The following is a 5,921-nucleotide window of genomic DNA, read 5'->3' as shown; positions in this document are numbered from 1 at the left end:
AGGGGGTGTGCCAATCCTGGAGGTGCTGCAACAGTAGGTCAATATGTGGAGGGGACAGAGCAGGCTCCTATTGCTACTCCCGGCTCCAAAAATCCATTTCATCTATTGTCCTTTCATAGAGGTTGTATCAGATATTAAACTGATAAGAACAGATGCTATGCTACACTATTTTTTTTTTTTTTTTTTTTTTTTTTGCCATGGCATGTGGTGGCTTGACATGGGATCTCAGTTCCCAGACCGGGGATCGAGCCCCAGGCTGCAGCAGTGAAAGCACTGAATCCTGACCATTAGGCCACCAGGGAATTCTCTGGATACTGTATTGATCTTAGCCAAAAGGCCAAGAAGCAAGGGACTTGGGTCTTGATTGAATTCCTGCCCCATTTATGAGATAGAAAGGGATACAAAAATACAAATGGGGAATTCCTGCTGCTGAGAATGTCACAACTGTGGCTCAGATCTTATCCCTGGCCCAGAAACTCCATTTGCTGCAGGACGGCCAAAAAAGGGGGAAAAAAAAGTGGGACGTAGTATGATCCCTGCTCCCAAGGGTCTCTGAGGACCAACAGCCTCAGAGGGGCAGGGAAGACTTCCCAAAGAGGGGGGATTTCAGGTGGTTCTTGAAGGACGGAGGGGTGTCACAGGAAAAGTGTGAAGGTTCAGAGATATGAAAAGTTCATTTAAGGGCATGTTTTGCTCCCTCGGCGGCCATTAGAAGGGCTGTTCTGGATGATACCCCCTCCCCCACCGCATCCAAACACACACACACACTTTTTTGTTTTGTTTTGTTTTTTAGGGCCGCACTCGTGGCATATGGAGGTTCCAGGCTATGGGTCGAATCAGAGCTACAGCTGTCAGCCACACCCACGCCAGATCCAAGCCACATCTGCAATCTACATCACAGCTCACAGCAACACCAAATCCTTAACCCACTGAAGAAGGCCAGGGAACGAACCCGAAACCGCATGGTTCCTAGTCAGATTTATTTCCGCTGTGCCATGATGGGAACTCCCACACACACACTTCTGAATAAACTGGAGGGCAGGCTTCACTTCACTTCTCCTCAGTCCACTTGTGTGGGCAGATCAAAAGACTGACTCAGTAGAGACAATTGCAAAAAGAAAAGAGTCTCCTAGAATAGGTATCATGGACAAGCAGGATATACCAACCGCCAGTTGGTACACTTTTCCACCCTTGGCTCTGAGCAAGTTCCTCCTGCAGGTAGGGGATCCCCTCTGGGGATGGCAATAACTATAGTAACATCACCAACACTTCTTGGACTCTGATTTGATAGGGCTGCATGCCAGCAAAGCCAGTAATTCCGAGGAAAGTCAGAATCCACCTTCAGAAGATCACTGTAGGCCTGGCTCCTGACCGGAATTTAGGCCTTAGAAGCTGCCTCCCCAGCCCCCACTTGCCTCAGAAACAAGAGCCTACCCCTCAGTGATCTGTCTCCTCTAAGCTACTTCTGAAGAGGGGACTTAATCCCACCTGGCATGTTTTATTTATTCCTAAGAGCTGGCTGGCTTCTTTGAAACAGCTGCTGGGTATTTTTGTTTTGGTTCTGTTTTTCTTTCTTTTTCTGCTGTTTTATCTTTTCTTTTCTTTTCTTTTTTTTCTTTTTTTTAATTTTTTTTTTAGGGGCTTATCCACTGCACATGAAAATTCCCAGGCTAGGGGTCAAATTGGAGCTACAGCTGCCAGCCTATGCCATAGCCACAGCAATGCCAGATTCTGGACCCACTGAGTGAGGCCAGGCATCAAACCTGCATCCTCATGGATACTAGTCGGATTCGTTTCTGCTGTGCCACAATGGGAACGCCTCTGCTGTTTTATCTTTAGTCTAACTCAATGGTCTTCAACTGGGGTGGATGTTATCCCCCAGTGAATGCAATGACTGGAGACACTTCCGGTTGTGACAACTTCAGGAGGGGGACTGGGAGGAATGGTACTACTGACACCTGGTGAGTAGAGGCTAGGGATGCTGCTACATATCCTGCAATGCACAGGATGGCCCTGACAACAAAGGATCATACTGCCCAAAATATCACTAGTGCTGAGGTTGAAAAACATTTTATCTTGCTTAGGGAGGACGAAGACCAGTAATACAAGCTTTAAAATATTATCAGAGTTCCCATTACGGTGCAGGTTTACAAACCTAATATCCATGAGGATGCAGGTTTGATCCCTGGCCCTGCTCAGTGGGTTAAGGATTGGGGGTTGCTCTGAGCTTTGGTGTAGGTCACAGACATAGCTCGAATCTGGCGCAGGGCAGCAGCTGTAGCTCTGATTCGATCCCTAACCTGGGGATTTCCATGTGCCACAGGTGTGGCCCTAAATTCAAAACAAAATTCTCATGGTCTGATCAGCAATAACCAACCCAGGGCTGTTGTCTTTCAAATCATCAATAAACCCATGCTTGCTCCTTTCCCCGGCTCCTAGATGGGGAGGGCTAGAAGTTGTGGTTGGGGGGATGCTGCAAATGAGGGGCACGTGGGGATGAACAATGGGCTCACACAGTGAAAAGAGCACAGATCTGAGTTCAGAGTCCAGGCTTGACTGCTTTTTCGGGCAAGTGACTTTGCTTCTCTGGGCCTCAGCTTTCTCATTTGTAAAATAGGACAACTAACTTACGAGGTCCTCGGCTATTCTTCTGACTTCATCCTGAGGCTCTCTTCATAGAGAGCCATCAGAGAAAGCTGTGTAAGCTCAGGGGCGGCAAACCAGTTTCAAGTGGTTGCTGGGGCAGCCCGGAAGGGAGGTTACTTACCCTCACGGTACCCGTGCCTAGTTCCCTCCAGGCAGGTCCAGAAGTCTCGGTCTGTCTGGAATCTGTCCCTCATGGCCTATATTCTTCCTTTGCTTTAGTTCAGTGCCTCAGTGGGTTGTTGCCCTCACAGGGCTCTGACTATGAAGCAGAGAAACACACGGAGGTTATAATTTGCATATTGGTTCTTCTCGCTGTGGATGTTGCCTTCTTTTTCGCTTGGGAGTCGGGAGGGAGGCTTCGAGGTTGCCAGGCACCAAAATACATCCCCCAGATAGGGCTTTTGTTTACCAAGGCCTAGCTCTAGGAGACAAGAAGCTGGGTTATCCCAGAGTGAAGGGCTCCCACGTTCCAGGCTTGGGAGAGGAGGAAGTGGGTCCATCAGAGAAGGCTTGAAGGTTTTCCCAAGCCTGAGGAAGTGAACAGGGGTCTGGGTGGCTCTGCTGTTGCCATTGTATTTCCCTAAATAATAGAGACTTTGCACTACTCGCACTCTGATCTCCCAGGACCTCTGATGGGCCTGCAGAGCTTCTGCTTGCTGGGGAGGGGATGCCTGAGTGCGCAGAGTGGTAGCTTGGGAGACACAGCTAGATGGTGAAGCCAGGCGGGTCCATGAGGATAAATCAAAGTTGATTGAAGATCAAATGATCCTCCCCTGAATGTTCCAGGCTGCATAAACATAGAAATTAAACAGTGCTTCAGAGGGGTGATGGCATTATAGAAAATTAAACTATGTCAGAGATCCCATCATGGCTCAGAGGGTTAAGAACCCAAATTAGTACCGAAAGGACTTGCTCAATGGATTAATCATCCAGCATTGCCCCAAGCTGTGGTGTAGGTCGCAGATGTAGCTCAGATCCCAGTGTTGCTGTGGCTGTGGTATAGACTGGCAGCTGCAGCTCCAGTTCGACCCCTAGCCCAGGAACTTCCTTCCATATGTTGCAGGTGCAGCCGTAAAAAGAAAGAAGAAAAAGAAATTAAACTGTGTAATCTTACAATTAAATGAAGTGTATTCAAAGGTAATAACAGGAGTTCCAGCTGCCGTGCGATGGGATCTGTGGTGTCTTGGGAGTGCTATGACACAGGTTCAATCCCCAGCCCGGCACAGTGTGTTAAGGATCCAGTGTTGCTGCAGCGGTAGCTTAGGTCGAGATTACAGCTCAAGGGAGTTCCCATCGTGGTACAGCAGAAACGAATCCGACTAGGAACCATGAGGTTGTGGGTTCAATCCCTGGCCTCAATCAGTGGGTTAAGGATCTGGTGTTGCCACGAGCTGTGGTGTAAGCCAGCAGCTGTAGCTCTGATTTGACCCCTAGCCTGGGAACCTCCATATGCTGTGGGGTGCAACCCTAAGAAGCAAAAAATAAAATAATAATGATAAAAAAAAGATTACAGCTCAGATTTGATCCCTGGCCTGGGAACTCCACATGCTGTGACACAGCCAAAAAAAGGATAATAACAGTCAAAGTGCACCACTCCCTAATTATTTTACTACCCTTTGCTATTCCCTATGCTCTTGAAATTATTCACCACTTCAGTGACATCAAATTGGGAGCTTGAAGTTGGCCATGATAGGGGAATTTACACCATGGAAATTGGCAAATGCTACAAATCTCTCCCTAACACCTCAGCCCACTCCCATAGCCATTTGTAAACATTTTCCAGTGCAACACTGGGTAGCGGATTCCCAAAACATGCTTGGGATTGCATTTCCCACCAGCTTGGCTGGCAGGGGGTTTGGAGCAGACAATGGGATTCAGACAAATAAATGACATATAAATGACATGTCTTACATCTGAGTATTGTGGGTAAAATGCATACTTGTTACAAATACCTAGTCCAGACATACTTGAGGGCTCCCCTCTCCCTCCTCCCTTCTAGGCAAGAGTATAAGGCTACTCACTAAGCACCCCTTAGGGCACCTCAAACACCCTGTGATGCCTACTGGATGGAATAAGACCAGAAATGCCATAATCCATGAGGGCAGGGGGTAGGGGGCAGGGACATTGTTCACAGCTGCTTTGTGGATTTTTTTTTTTTTTTTTTTTTTTTTTTTTTTTGCTTTTTAGAGCTGTGTCTGCACCCTACACCACAGCTCTCGGCAACACCGGATCCTAAATCCACTGAGCAAGGCCAGGGATCGAACCTGAAACCTCATGGTTCCTAGTTAGATTCGTTTCTGCTGCGCCAGACAGGAACTCCTCTTTTTGCTTCTTTAGCATTTTACTTGCGACATACGGAAGTTCCCAGACTAGGAGTCAAATCAGGAGCTGGAGCACCTGGCCTTAGCCACAGCCACAGCAACGCCATGTCTGAGCCATGTCTGCAACCTACACCATAGCTCGCAGCAACGCTGGATCCTTAACCCACTGAGTGAGGCCAGGGTTTAAACCTGCTTCTGTTTGGATACTAGTCAGGATTGTTACCCCTGAGCCACAACGGGAACTCCTGTTCACAGCTACTTCAGCAGACCTTCAGACCCCTTCTCAGTCTCAGCAGTTCTCCCAGTTTTCCTGGCTTCAGAGTCAAAGCAGCTGAAGCCACACTGGGGATGAGGGCAGGTATACACGAGGACTGGTTCCCGAGAGGAGAATCAGAATGAGCAGGAAACCAGGAGTTGCCTCTCAAGAACATGGATCTACTTGGGAGCAGGAAAACTCATCCGTCAGGGGCATTTCCTCCCCAGAAAACATTTGGCAATGTCTAGAGACATTTTTGGTTGTCACACTTAAGGGGAAGGGTGCTACTGGCATCTGGTGGGCAGAGGCCAGGGATGCCACCAAACATCCTACAATGCACAGGACAGCCACCCCAGTTCCCCATCAGAGAATGATCCTGCCCCAAACACCAGTAGTGCTGAGCTTGAGAAGCCCTGGGATAGGAGATACAGTGGGGAGAAATTCAGACAGGGCAAGGTCTAGGAAGAGATTAAAAAAAAAACCAAAATCTCTCCTGGCCTGTGTGCTACGGGCCCCTTCCCCCCCCCCCCCCGCAACACCTGTTTCTGTGTGTAGCCATTCAGTCTCTTCTGGGTCTTGTCCTGTTTCTCTAGTCCCTCTCTGGTGATGCCCTTGTTTGTTTATCTCTTGGTCTCTTTTTCTCACTCTCAGCTATGCCATCTGCCCTGGCTGGATTCTTGTGTTCTGAGACATGAGAC

General features: G+C 48.4%; 1 pseudogene; it reads right to left on the bottom strand.

The window, feature by feature from the left end:
- LOC146402675 (U2 spliceosomal RNA) lies at positions 1–169 on the bottom strand (annotated as a pseudogene).
- Positions 170–5,921: the final 5,752 nt, after the last annotated feature.

The sequence above is a fragment of the Sus scrofa genome, chromosome 6, assembly GCF_054392235.1.
Source record: "Sus scrofa isolate SSC_HxYL_T2T_F1_AM1 chromosome 6, Sscrofa_HxYL_maternal_Yorkshire_Landrace_v2.0, whole genome shotgun sequence".
NCBI lineage: Eukaryota > Metazoa > Chordata > Mammalia > Artiodactyla > Suidae > Sus > Sus scrofa.
This window is presented reverse-complemented; position numbering and strand designations above follow the sequence as displayed.